The following is a 14,541-nucleotide window of genomic DNA, read 5'->3' on the forward strand; positions in this document are numbered from 1 at the left end:
TGTTCTTCACTATATACTGTAATATAAGGACTTCACCAAGTTTGGGTTGGAATTTATGAATATTGACTTATTCACTAGTAAAAGCTAATAAAACATGGGTTGCCTCCCATGAAGCGCTTCTTTAGCGTCACTAGCTTGACGTTTCTCCTTCATCAGGGTGGTTGATAATGCTTCAAGTCCTCCCCTCTTGCCTTGGACTTATATCCATTGGTTGTATCAATGATCTCTACATGTTCCAAGGAAAGAACTCTATTGATAGTGAAGACCTTAGGTAACTGAGATGGTACAGTGGGGAGATTAGGGGGGAATTCTGGGAAGTAAGCTGAAATCACTTTATCTCCTGGAGAGAGGCCTTCCGTAGGGATCTTCTTGTTCCTCCACCCCCTTGGTACCTTCTTCTTTGTCCCTTTTGATGCTTTCCTGTTCTTGGCGACTTCTTCTTTTAAGTGAATTTTGTTGTTGTCTTCACATGCCTCTGGTGGTTTAGGTTCCTCCAGCTTCTCCTTGAGCTGTGACGATTGCTGTTTGCCTTGTTCATCATTCAGTGGGGTTCTCAGATGTGTTGGTGGTGCCTCAGTGCTTGTTTCCTCTGTCAGCATCCCGTTATGATCATTGCTTGGTTCTTTGTTTTCTTGGGAGAGTTTGAAGACATTGAAGCTGAGTTGTTCATCATGGATCCTCAATATTAGCTCCCCTCGCTCCACGTCTATGAGTGCTCTGGCTGTAGCTAGGAATGGTCTTCCCAATATGATTGGGTGAGTGTGACTCTCTTCCATGTCCAAGATGACAAAGTCTGTGGGAAGAAAGTATTTCCCCAACTTTAACAACACGTTTTCCACCACCCCTCTTGCTTGTTTTTGAGTTTTGTCAGCCAGCCTGATGACTACATCTGTGGACAATATCTCATTGATCTGCAGCCTCTTCACCAGGGATAGAGGCATTAAGTTGATGCTTGCTCCCAAATCACAGAGTGCTCTATCAAACATTGTTTCTCCTATGGCACAGGGGACATGAAAACCCCCTGGATCTTTTTTTTTGTAGGCAACTGCGGTTGAATGAGGGCACTGCACTCCTTGTTCATCACTATAGTTTGGCCTCCCTTGAGTGAGCTTTTCCTGAGAAGCAACTCCTTCATGTACTTGATGAATGCAGGCATTTGTTGGATAGTCTTGATGAATGGTATGTTCACATGCAGAGATGCAAATAAGTCAAGAAATCTTGAGTATATTCTCCTCTCCACAGCTCCCTTGAGCAGTTGGGGAAAAGGTGCATAGAGTCTCAGCAACTCCTGTTTTGAGATTTCTGGTTCTTGGTAATCTTTTTCCACCTCCTCTACTGAGGTATCTTTAGGTTGTTCTGACAGCTTGCTTGGCTTGTCCTCAGTCTCCTTATCACTTATAGTGACCATCTTGCAATCTTCCCATCTTACCTTCTTTGTTTCACCTCTCGGATTCTTCTCTGTGTCACTTGGGAATCCATCTGTGGGTTTGGGAATTTGCTCAGAGAGATATCCTACTTGATATTCCAACCTCTTGATTGTGTCTCCCTGGTTCTTGAAACTGGCTCGCACTTCCTCCTTAAAGACCTTGTTGTCTTGAATCTCCTTTGTTAGGCCTTCAAGTAGATTCTCAATCCTTGAGATTCTTTCATCAAATGATGACAGGTCAGGCTGAGTAGGGTTATCCTGGCCTTGATATGAATGTGGGGAGTTGTTGTTTTGGGGGTGTTGATATGGTCTAGATGTGAAGTGTTGGGTGGCTGCATTGTTTGGATTTGGGCGTCTTTGATCAAGGCTTTGGTCTTGTTGATTTCCCCACCCAAAGTTTGGGTGATTCCTCCATCCAGGGTTGTAGGTCATGGAGTATGGATCATGGTTTTGCCTAGGTGAATTCCCAATGTAGTTGGCTTGCTCCTGACTACCCTCTGCTTCTTCATTCACTCCTTCTTGGGTTGTTGATGAAGTGGAGACTGCTGCTACTTGGTTCCTCTCCATCTTCTTGGTGAGGTCAGCCAGCTGCTGGGTAATGAGCTTGTTTTGGGCCAGCAGAGCATCTACATTGTTTAGCTCCATTACTCCTCTTGTGTTCCCTCTTTCGGAAGCATAGAAGTAGTCGTTCTCTGCTACTGTTTCAATGACATCTATGGCTTCCTCAATAGTCTTCTTCTTGTTCAAAGATCCTCCGGATGAATGGTCTACGGCCTTCTTTGACTCATAAGAGAGCCCTTCATAGAAAATGTGCAGCTGCACCCATTCATTGAACATATCTGGTGGGCACCTCCTTGTTAGGTCTTTAAACCTCTCCCATGCTTTATATAGAGTCTCACCATCTTGTTGCCTGAAAGTTTGGACTTCAGCTCTCAGCCTATTGATTCGTTGAGGAGGGTAAAATCTTGCTAAGAATTTGTTCACCATGTCTTCCCAAGTTGTCAAGCTTTCCCTTGGGAAAGATTTCAGCCACTTGGCTGCCTTATCCTTGAGTTAGAATGGAAATAAGAGCAGTCTATAGGTGTCAGGATGAACACCATTAGATTTCACTGTGTCACATATTCTCAGGAAGCTGGTTAAATGTTGATTTGGGTCCTCTTGGACACTCCCTCTTAACGAACAGTTGTTCTGCACAAGGGTGATGAGCTGTGGCTTCAGTTCAAAATTGTTGGTATGGATGGTTGGCTTTTAAATGCTACTTCCACAGTTTCGTGGGTTTGGATTGATGTAAGAGCCTAAAACTCTTCTATCCTCCCCAGCATGATTCGCTCGACCTCCTCTACCATGGTTGTGAGCCTCTTCTTCATGATGGTTTTCCATGTTTTCTTCCATGTTTGGTTCAAAGTATTCCTCAAAGTGTTCCTCCTCTTCTTCAGCAACAACTACACGTTTTTCTCTTGCCTCCCTCCTTAGTCTAAGGAAGGTTCTCTCAGGTTCAAAATCAAAGGAAGTTGAAGCCCCGCTTCTTCTCCCTGTCATACAACCAACAAGTACAAGCAAAGAGAATAGGTGCAGAAAGTATATTTGTCAGAATTACTGTTAGTGCGAGTGATGCAATATATCAAACAGTTAGTGGGTTATTGAGATGAATAGTAAATAACAAAGAAAAAGTAAGGGGGAAGGGAAGAAGTTATCTAAAACAAAAAGTAAATGACTCAAACAGAAATTTAAATCAAACAAAAATAAAATGCTCAATCTAGTTATCCTCCAATCTAATCATTGTTGATGCACAATCAATCCCCGGCAACGGCGCCATAAACTTGATGCACGAAAAACTTGTCTCAGAACAAATTTCCTTCGGTAAGTGTACCAAATTTGTCGTCAAGTAAAAACTCACAATAGAGTAAGGTTGAATCCCACAAGGATTGATTGATCAAGCAACTTTAATTAGAGGACTGTTCTAGTTGAGCGAATCCAGAATTTGAGTTGAGAATTACAGAAAATAAAATGGCGGGAAGGTAATCGACAGGAAAGTAAATGCTAGAATTATAGATCTGAAAGTAAATGACTGAAGGTAAATTGCAGAATTATAAATGGGAATGGGGGAATTGCTCATTAAAGTAAATAACAGAAATTAAAGAGAATGGGTAAGATCAGAAATGGGGAGTTCATTGGGCATAGGAGATGTTGCATTCTCCGGATCAATTTCATTTTCATCTCTTCCTCAATCAGTGCACTCATTGATCTCCTTGGCAATCTTAAGTGATTGAATTACAATTTCTTGTAATTCAATCTCTCAAATCTTGATCAATAGCCAATTCCTTGGTCAATTGCTCATGAGAAGAGATGAAGTATGGTTACTGATTATACCACATGCATTTTCCAAACTAAGTGTTGAGAGGATTATAGTCACATATCCATCTAAACCCAATTTGGTCCAGCATGAAAAAGCATTTCTAGCTTGATTTCTTCATTCCTCTTTCAAGGTTCAGAAGAGATCCAAGTATGAATAGCTTCTTTTTCAAGATAACTACTCAATTGGATGAAGATCGAAAGCTTTCAAGTAAAATCAAGAGAAAAGATAGAAGAAGAATAATGAAAACTAGTATTGATCCATCAAATTACAACAGAGCTCCCTAACCCAGTGATAGGGGTTTAGTTGTTCATAGCTCTGAAAAATGAAAACAAAGATGGAAAATACATGATGAAAACTTAGAAGTGCAGAGAAAGTAAATACAGAGAGTAGTTCTATGCTAAGAGTCTCCCTATAATTTCCAACTCTCCAAAATATTTCAAAGATACTCCTATATATACTACTCTTCTGTTCTTCTAGTTGATTCTTCAAGTCTTGGGCCTTTGGATCTTGATTTGGAAGCAGTTCTCTTCTTCATTGGGCTTAGCTTTTACTTGCAGAGAGAAAGTATGAAGTGGGCAGGGGCTTTGGCTCAGGAAGTTAGTGGTGTTAACGTTCAGTGAAAATATGGGTTCGAGAACGTTAGTGACAATCACTTTTTTTACTAACGTTCCTCACCAAAGTTAAAGGCCACGTTAACCTCAACGTTAGTGGCACAAACGTTGCCACTAACGTTTCCACTATGTCCTTCGCACACGTTATTGGGACTCAACTTTCCCAATAACGTTGAGAAGCCTCCCCCTTCCCTACGTTAGAGCCCACGTTAACTTAGTTAATGTGGCTCTTTTAACGTAGGCTTGCCATCCTTTGAGAACGTTAGTGACACTTACCATTGTCACTAACGTTCCAAATTGCCCCTATTTTCCACGTTAGAGTCCACGTTAACTAGGTTAACATGGCTTCTAACGTGGCCTTGCTAGCCATCTCCAACGTTAGTGACAAAGTTGAGTGTCACTAACGTTGGCTCATCCTTCCCTTATCCACGTTAGCTTCCACGTTAACTAAGTTAACGTGGGAGTTAACGTGGCTCATGGTGGCATGTGTGGCTTCTTCCAACGTTAGTGACAATGTTGGGTGTTACTAACGTTGGCGATCACCTTCTTTCTTCACGTCAGCTTCCACGTTAACTAGGTTAACGTGGGAGTCAACGTGGCTCATTGGGGGCTTGTGTTCTTCCAACGTTAGTGACAATGTTGGGTGTCACTAACGTTGTCGACCACCTTGTTCCTTCACGTTAGCTTCCACGTTAACTAGGTTAACGTGGGAGTTAACGTGGCTTAATGTGCTTTGGCCAACGTTAGTGACAATGTTGAGTGTCACTAACGTTGGCTCTCCCTTCCTTCTTAACGTTAGAGGCCACGTTAACTAGGTTAACGTGGACTCTAACGTGGCCACTCATGATCTTGGTTCAACGTTAGTGATAATGTTAAGTGTCACTAACGTTGGCTCTATTTCTTAATGTGGGCAATGATGGCTTCGAGAGCGTTATTGGCAATCACTTTTCTCATTAACTTTGCAAGTTACTCCCATTCCATGTTAGTGTTAACGTTAGTGCAACTAACGTAGCTACTAATGTGGTTCTTCTTTGCTTCCTTTGTCCTGAAATTAAGCAATAAAGTGCATCAAAGTTCTAGTCCAAGTCATGGGAAATGCAACATCCAATTTGTCCTTAAATTCTTGCAAAATCCTCATGAAATCATGTAAAATGCACAATGTATGCTTGAATCAAGATGTAAGTGAATATCTACCAAAAACTAGCTTATTTCCTAAGGAAATGCATGAAACTACCTTAAAAACAGTAAAGAAAAGGTCAGTGAAACTGGCCAAAATGCCCTGGCATCACTTTTTCTTCGTCGTGAGTTTTTTGTCGAGATGTTAGCCTTGTATATTTTTCCTGAGTCTTTACTCTGTTACTGCCTCTAAAGGATGGCCCTAGACCTTGTCTTGGGGTTTTCCTTTCTATCTGTTTTGCATGCTTGAGTCGTGCTCTGCTATGGGTTATTTTTGACTTTGTCCGAGATGTTTGGGTTAGTAATCTATTTTCTTCTTTTCTTGCTGTAGGACTAGTTGACCTCATGTCTTTTCGCAAAAACATTGTTGAGACATCTTCCCAAGTCCCTGAGGGCATGGCTGATTGGGTGGATTCGATGGTTCTCTTATGTGTTTCTTTGGTTGATTCCGAATTTTGTCAACAGCTTAGGAAATTTCATAGGGTTTGTAGTAGTGATAGTGAGGAAAAGAATTATGAGCTTGTACCCCCTACTTCTGAAGAGAGAGTTTGTTTCTCTACTCGAAATGTTAGAGACCGTCCTTTTTTTTATGCATACGATTTCTTTTTTGGCCAGATGAATATCACTCTTCCTTTTACCGATTTTGAGACCAACCTGTTATGGTCCTGTAATGTAGCTCCATCCCAACTTCACCCCAATTCTTGGGGCTTTATAAAGATCTTTCAATTGTTATGTCGTGAACTTGACGTCCCTGCTTCGCAATCCCTTTTCTTTTATTTGTTTGTCTTGACAAAACCTGGGGTAGTGAAGAAAAAGGCTTCTTGGGTTTCTTTCCGAGCTTCGCAAGGGAAGAAAGTTTTTTCTATGTATGACGAGTCGTTTCATGATTTTAAGAACTATTTCTTCAAGGTCCGAGCTGTTGAAGGAGCTCGGCCCTTTTTTCTGGATGAGAATGATGAGCCAACTTTTCCTTTAGAGTGGCAAAAGAATGTTGTTGTGTCGAGGTATTCATGGGAGATGTTGGACGAGGTCGAGCAGGCCTTTGTGACTGTGATGGAGGAGAATTGGGGGGAGCCTCCCTATCTTGATACCAAGAAATTCTTAGGGGACCCCTCACTTCTCCGAGCTGAGCTGGGTAGTGGTCGATTTCCTTTCTTTGTTTGTCGATTTTATTTTCTGCAAGCTCTTTTCTTATTTGTAACGTGATTTCCCACTGTTATGTGTTGCTTGCAGATATGATTAAACATAATGAATCTATGACGGCCTTCAAGAGGGCCAGGAAGGCTACTGTAGCCCAAAACATCTCAGCCAAGGTGGTCGGAGAGGGGTCGTCCCAGGTTCAGCCGAAGCCGGCCGTACCGAGCTCGCCGAGAGCGAGGAAGGTAATCCCTACTCCCCGGTTCGTTTGGTCGATCCTCCACAAGCTTCTGTGGCTACTTCTGGTGCTCCTCCTCACAAAAAATAGAAGACAACTGAGCCTTTTAACCTTGAAGCTCCTGATTTTGATGCAATTGAGTTTGTTGATCAGCAGATCGGTCCTTATGGTACCATCCCCACTGACGATGTCTCTCTCCTTCGCCATTTAGACTTCATTACTCGAAGTAGTATTAAGATGGCACATATGGGAGCTGCTATGTATCGTACTGCCCAAGATCTTCCTCTTCATGCTACCAAGGCCTTTATGGAGGAGGCTAAGCGGGAGTTTGACAGAATAAAGGGTTTGAAGGAGGAGCTTTAAGTAAAGGTGGCCAAGCTGGAGAAGGAGTTGGAGGGCGAGAAGGCAAGTTCTGTTACTTTAGCGGCTTCTGTGAGGTTAGCTGAAGACACGGCATTGAGACATAAGGACATCTATGTCACATTCTACCATGAGGTAATGCATCTTAGGGAAGAGTTGGAGTCTGCCCGAGTTGACTATGCCGAACTCCAGGATCACCTTGTGGGCAGCATCAATGCTGCTTATGAGAACTTAAAAGAGCAAGTTCGAGTTCTTGCCCCCGAGGTTGACCTTACTCTCTTTAGCCTGGACAATGTCGTAAAGGATGGCAAGATTGTCCCTAATGACCTTAATGACGACGATGTTGAACCTCTGCCTGTGCCGGTTGCCAAAGCCACTGTTGTGCCGACCTCTTCAGCTCCTCCCGCTGGGGTTAGCCATCCCGAACCAGAGCCTAATTGTCAGATATTAAATCGAGATGACGGGACAGTGGATGCAGTGCCCCTTCGGACTCGCCCTCCTTCACCCCGTGTTGATACTGTCGAGAAGCCTTCGATAAAAAGTTTTTATAAATGTTTGTGTAGATAGCCCGGCTTGTGGGCTTTTGAACTTCTTTATTTTGTAAATGGTGGTTGCTGGCCTTTGACACTTTCATAGTTGCTTGTTTAGCAACTTAATTTTGAAAAACAAAAATTATTTCCAAGCTTTTGGGGTTGGTTTTGGTAACCTCCCGAGCTTGTTATTATTATAACTTCTATGTTTTTCATATCATGTCTGTTTTCATCTTTCTTGGTACCTTTTTAGGTATGTTGAAGCTTTGTTGTTCGACCTCTTTAGATTGCCTTTATACTTCATACTTGTGGTTTAATTCCCTTGAGGATGTGGACGTTTGGATCTGACTTGTATGTCGGCTTCCTTGCTGAAGTTATTTCTAGCATTCCTCTTTTTTTGACCTTTGTCAGGTCTCTTTCAGGGATTTGCTTTATAACTTTTATGCTTTAGGCCGATTTCATCAGGTTGGGCCCTTCTAAGTTATTTTTGTAATCCTCTTTCTTGGACCTTTTTCAGGTCTCTTTCAAGGATTACTTTTATAACCTTTGTGTTTTGGGCCGACTTCATCATGTCGGGCCCTTCTAAGTTATTTTTGTAATCCTCTTTCTTGGACCTTTTTCAGATCTCTTTCAGGGATTACTTTTATAACTTTTGTGTTTTGGGCTGACTTCATTATGTCGGGCCCTTCTAAGTTTTTTGTGTAACCCTCTTTCTTGGACCTTTTTCAGGTCTCTTTCAGGGATTACTTCTATAACTTTATGTTTTGGGCTGACTTCATCATGTCGAGCCCTTCTAAGTTAAAGTAATCCTCTTTTATAGGGTTGGCCAGACCTCTTTCCAGGGTTTACTTATAACTTTGGTTGAGTTGGTCCGACTTCTTAATGTCGGCCAGTCTTTAAGTTATTATTTAGCAATCCATTAGGACCTCGTCAGGTCCTTTCTCCGGACCACTTTCGATAACTTCTTGCATTATTCTGTTTTCATCTTTGTTGATTTGTAGAAGGTGGGTTAAATCTTCGTTTAGTCGACCTTTAGATGAATTTGGTTTTCATCTCTGTTGGTCTTTATCGTGATCGTGCAGTGAATTTGTTTTTCACTTTCTGCCAATCTGTTGCTTTATAATCGGACGATGAATGTTTCAGATTAATGCGTCTTGAAAACTTGTAGAACGTCTTCTTAGGTTGCAGGCGTGCCACGACCTAGGAAGCTCTCGCCCATCGAGTTTGGATAGTCTGTAGTAGCCCTTCCCAAGTACTTCTATGACTCGGTAGGGTCCTTTCCAATTTGCTGCCAGCTTTCCTTCTCCAGGTCGAGTTGTTCCGATATCATTTCAGATTAGGATGAGATCATTCTCAGCGAAGCCTCGTGGCACTACCTTTTGATTATATCTGGAAGCCATTCGACGTTTTAGTGCTTCTTCCCTGATCCGAGCTCTTTCTTGGATTTCAGGAAGTAGGTCGAGCTCTTCCCTTTGAAGTTGGGAGTTGGCTTCTTCATTGTAATGGACCACTCTAGGCGACCCTTCCTCGATCTCTACTGGGATCATTGCCTCCGTTCCGTATGCTAATCGGAAGGGTGATTCCTTTGTGGTGGAATGCGGTGTTGTTCGATATGCCCATAGGACTTGTGGAAGTTCCTTGGCCCAAGCTCCCTTTGCGTCTTTTAATCTCCGTTTTAGCCCAGCCAATATGACTTTGTTGGCAGCTTCGGCTTGTCCATGGGCTTGGGGATGTTCGACGGAAGTGAACTGGTGCTTTATGTTCAAGTCGGCTACTAATTTTCTGAAGCCTGCATCTGTGAATTGGGTGTCATTGTCTGTGGTGATGGAGTATGGGACCCCGAACCTTGTGACAATGTTCCTATATAGGAATTTTTGACTTCTTTGAGCAGTGGCGTTAGTTAGGGGTTCTGCCTCGATCCACTTTGTGAAATAGTCTACTCCTACTATGAGGAATTTAACTTGTCCTGATCCCTGAGGAAAGGGTCTGAGAAGGTCGAGTCCCCATTTTGCAAATGGCCAAGGTGCGGTTACGCTGATGAGCTCCTCTGGCGGGGCGATGTGAAAGTTGGCATGTTTTTGACATGGTGGACACGTCTTTACGAACTCTGTGGCCTCCTTTTGTAGGGTTAGCCAATAAAATCCTGCCCGAAGTACTTTTTTGGTGAGTGCTTGTACTCTGAGATGATTGCCACAGATGCCACTGTGTATTTCTTCTAGAACTTCCTTCGTGTTGGAAGTTGGTACGCATTTTAACAATGGTATTGAAATTCCTCTTTTGTATAGAGTATTGTTTATGATAATGTAGTATTATGCCTTCCGTTTTAACCTTTTTGCCTCGTTCTCTTCTGTACGAAGTGTTTCTGTTTTGAGGTAGTTAATTATGGGAGTTATCCATCCTTGATCTAGACTTGTTATGGCTAAGACTTTTTCTTCTTCCGAGATTGACGGGTTCTGTAGTATTTCCTGGATGAGGCTTCTATTGTTGCCTCCTGGTTTGGTGCTGGCTAGTTTTGAGAGTGCGTCAGCTCGGGCATTCTGTTCGCGGGGTATGTGGTGGATCTCATATTCCTGGAGTTATCCAAGCTGTTCCCTGGTTTTACCCAGGTATTTTTTCATAGTGGGGTCCTTAGCTTGGTAGCTCCCCGTTATTTGTGAAGTGATCACCTGTGAGTCGCTGAAGATAATGAGTCTTTGAGCTCCGACTTCTTTAGCCAGCTTTAAACCAGCTAGTAGTGTCTCATATTCCGCCTGGTTGTTTGAGGCACGGAACCTGAATTTGAGAGAAAGTTCAATTTGGGTTCCTTGGTTGCTTTCAATTATCACACCTGCGCCGCTTCCAGTCTTATTCGAGGAACCATCCATATAGAGATTCCATTCTGTGGGGGTTTCCGGGGTGTCTGTAAATTCTTCTATGAAGTCGGCCAAGTATTGTGATTTGATGGTCGTCCGAGCTTCGTATTGATGGTCGAATTCGGACAACTCGACTGCCCATTGCAAGATTCTGCCTGCTAGGTCTGTTTTCTGTAGTATCCCTTTTATGGGCTGGTTGGTCCGAACCTTAATGGTGTGATCTTGGAAGTACGGACGAAGTCGTCGAGATGTTAGTATGAGAGCATAGGCAAATTTTTCTATTTTTTGGTAGTTCAGCTCGAATCCTTGTAATGCTTTACTGATGAAGTACACGGGTTGTTGCCCGCTCTCGTCTTCTCGAACTAGTGCTGAGGCTACTACCCGACTTCCTACCGCGAGGTATATTATGAGTAGTTCTCCTTCTCGTGGCCGAGATAGGATAGGTGACTATCCTAGGAATCTTTTGAAATCTTGGAAGGCTTGTTCGCATTCCGTTGTCCATTCATACCTCTTTCCTTTCCTTAGAGTAACATAGAAGGGAAGAGATCTTATCGCTGATCCCGCTAGGAATCTAGACAAGGCTGCCAATCTCCCATTGAGTTGTTATACCTCTTTGACACAAGTTGGGCTCTTCATGTTGAGTATGGCCTGGCATTTATCCGGATTTGCCTCAATTCCTCTTTGTGTGAGCATAAAACCTAAGAACTTGCCAGCTTCAACTGCAAAGGTGCATTTTGCAGGATTGAGTCGCATGCCATGCTTCCTTACACTGTCGAACACTTGGACCAGGTCGGACAATAATGTCTCTTCACTTTGTGTCTTTATCAACATGTCGTCCACATAGACTTCCATGACTTTTCTGATATGATCCGAAAAGACTTTATTCATTAGCCTTTGATAAGTAGCTCCCGCATTTTTGAGACCAAAAGGCATCACAATATAGCAGTAGTTTGCTTTTGGTGTTAAGAACGAGGTTTTTTCTTGATCGGGTGGATACATTGGGATTTAATTGTATCCGGATATGCATCCATAAACGAGAGGTATTTATATCCAGAGGAGGCATCTACCAGGGCATCGATACTTGGGAGTGGATAAGGGTTTTTTGGGCGGGCTTTGTTGAGATCAGTGTAGTCGGTACATATTCGCCACTTCCCGTTTGATTTTTTCACCAAGACGACGTTAGCTAACCATAGTGGGTACTTGACTTCTCTTATGAATCCTGCCTCCAGTAGAGCTTGTACCTGCTCTTCCACAGCTTGGGATTATTCGGGTCCGAGCTTTCTACGCCTCTGTTGTACTGGCCGAGATCCAGGATAGACTGCTAGCTTGTGACACATTAACTCGGGGTCTATGCCTGGCATGTCTGCAGCCTTCCACGCAAAGAGGTTGGCGTTTTCTCGTAAGAACTGTACGAGTGATTCTTTTATGTCTTCTTTTAGAATTGTGCCAATATTGGTTGTTTTGTCTGGGATGTCTCCGATCTGGACTTTCTCTACTTCACCTTCAGGTTGTGGACGGAGTTTTTCTCGCCTCTGAACTCCACCAAGTTTGATTGTGTGGAATTCTTCTCCTCTGTCTCTGAGGTTTAGACTTTCGTTATAACAGCGGCGTGCCATCTTCTGATCTGCTTTTATCGTAGCTATCCCTTCTGCAGTTGGGAATTTCATGCATAGATGTGGAGTTGAGACTATTGCATCGAGTTGATTTAGTGTTGTCCGACCTATTAGGGCATTGTGGGCTGAACTCACGTCGACCACGATGTAGTCTATCTTGAGTGTTCTGGATTGGTTTCCTTTTCCGAAGGTTGTGTGTAGTGAGACGTATCCTATTGGTTGCACTGGAGTGTCTCCCAGTCCGAACAGGCTATTTGGATATGCTCTAAGTTCTTTATCTTCCAAGCCGAGCTTGTCGAAGGCAGATTTGAATAAGATGTCGGCAGAGCTCCCTTGGTCTATTAGTGTGCAGTGAAGATTTGCATTTGCCAGTTTAATGGTGATGACCATGGGATCGTCGTGTCCTCAGATGATACCGGATGCATTTTCTTTGGTAAACGTAATTGCAGGGATGTCGGGTGCTTCCTCCTTTCCTTCGACATGATATACTTCTTTGAGATATCTTTTGCAAGATGAGTTGGAGATTCCTCCTCCTGAAAACCCTTCGTGTATCATATGAACATGTCTTTCTGGTGTACGAGGTGATTGCTCGGTTCGTCCAACCTCCTCGTCTCTTCTCCTTTTTCTTTGCTCATCATCCCGGGTGGCTAGATACCGATCTAGTTTTCCTTCTCTCACTAATTTTTCTATGACATTTTTTAAGTCAAAGCATTCGTTGGTGGAATGCCCTCGGGCTCGATGGTATTCACAATATTCGTTCCGGTTTCCTCCTCCTCTTTTGCCTTTGAGTGGTCGTGTTGGGGGTATTTTTTCTGTGTGGCAGACTTCTTTATAAATATCCACCAGGGACACCCGAAGAGGGGTGTAATTATGGTATTTTAATTTTTTCCCCTTGCCGATCTTCCTTCTTTTTGGACTCTTTATCTTTGTCTCGATAGGTGAATCCGGATTTTGAGATTTCTCCTAGTCGAGAATTTTCTTCCATGTTGATGTATTTCTCCGCTCGTTCTTGCACTTTATCCAGAGATGTGGGGTATTTCTTTGATATAGATTGGCTAAAAGGTCCCTCTCGTAGGCCATTGATGAGGCCCATGATGGCGGCCTCTGTTGGTAGGCTTTGTATGTCTAAGCATGTTTTGTTGAATCTTTCCATGTAGTTGCGAAGACTTTCCCGATCTCCTTTCTTGATTCCTAGTAGACTAGGGGCGTGCTTAGCCTTATCTTTTTGGATGGAGAATCTGGCCAGGAACATTTTGGCTAAGTCATCAAAGCTTGAGATGGACTACGGAGGTAGGTTGTCGAACCATCTAATTACTGTTTTTTTGAGAGTTGTTGGAAAAGCATTGCAGTGAACTACGTCTGAGGCATCGGTGAGGTACATTCTACTTCTGAAATTGCTGAGATGATGGTTGGGATTTGTAGTGCCATCGTACAAAGTCATATCCGAAAGTTTGAAGTCCTTAGGAGTTTTGGTCTTCATGATCTCCCTAGTGAATGGATCTTGATTCTGATGCACGGAAACTTGTCTCTTAATAAATTTCCCTCGGCAAGTATACCGAATTGTCATCAAGTAAAAACTCACAATAGAGTGAGGTCGAATCCCACAGGGATTGATTGGTCAAGCAACTTTAATAAGAGGAATGTTCTAGTTGAGCTAAGCAGAAATTGAGTTGATATTTGCAGAAACGTAAATGGCGGGAAAGTAAATAACAGAAATTGTAAATGCTGGAAATAAAGAGCAAAATGGAAATGGCGGAAAGTAAATGCTGGCAATCTTAAGTGATTGGATTCCAATTCCTTGGCAACCCAATCTCTCAAATCCTGATCAATAGCCAATTCCTTAGGCTAATTGCTCATGAGAAGAGATGAAGTATTGTCACTGATTATACCACATGTATTCCCAAATCAAAGTGTTGGTAGGATTATATGTCACTATATCCATCCAAACCCCAATTTGGTCCAACATGAGAAAGTATTTATAGCATGATCTCTTCCTTCCTCTTCCAAGGTTCCGAAATGATCCAAGTGTGAATAGCTTCTTTTCCAAGATAACTACCCAATTGGATGAAGATTGAAAGCTTTCTAGTAAAATCAAGAGAAAAGAAAGAAGAAGAATAATGAAAACTATTATTGATCCATCAAATTACAACAGAGCTCCCTAACCCAATGAAAGGGGTTTAGTTGTTCATAGCTCTGGGAATGGAATGCGTAAATGAAAAGTACATTATGAAAACTCAAACTA

This window comes from Arachis hypogaea, chromosome 14 (genome assembly GCF_003086295.3).
Source record: "Arachis hypogaea cultivar Tifrunner chromosome 14, arahy.Tifrunner.gnm2.J5K5, whole genome shotgun sequence".
In the NCBI taxonomy this organism is placed as follows: domain Eukaryota; kingdom Viridiplantae; phylum Streptophyta; class Magnoliopsida; order Fabales; family Fabaceae; genus Arachis; species Arachis hypogaea.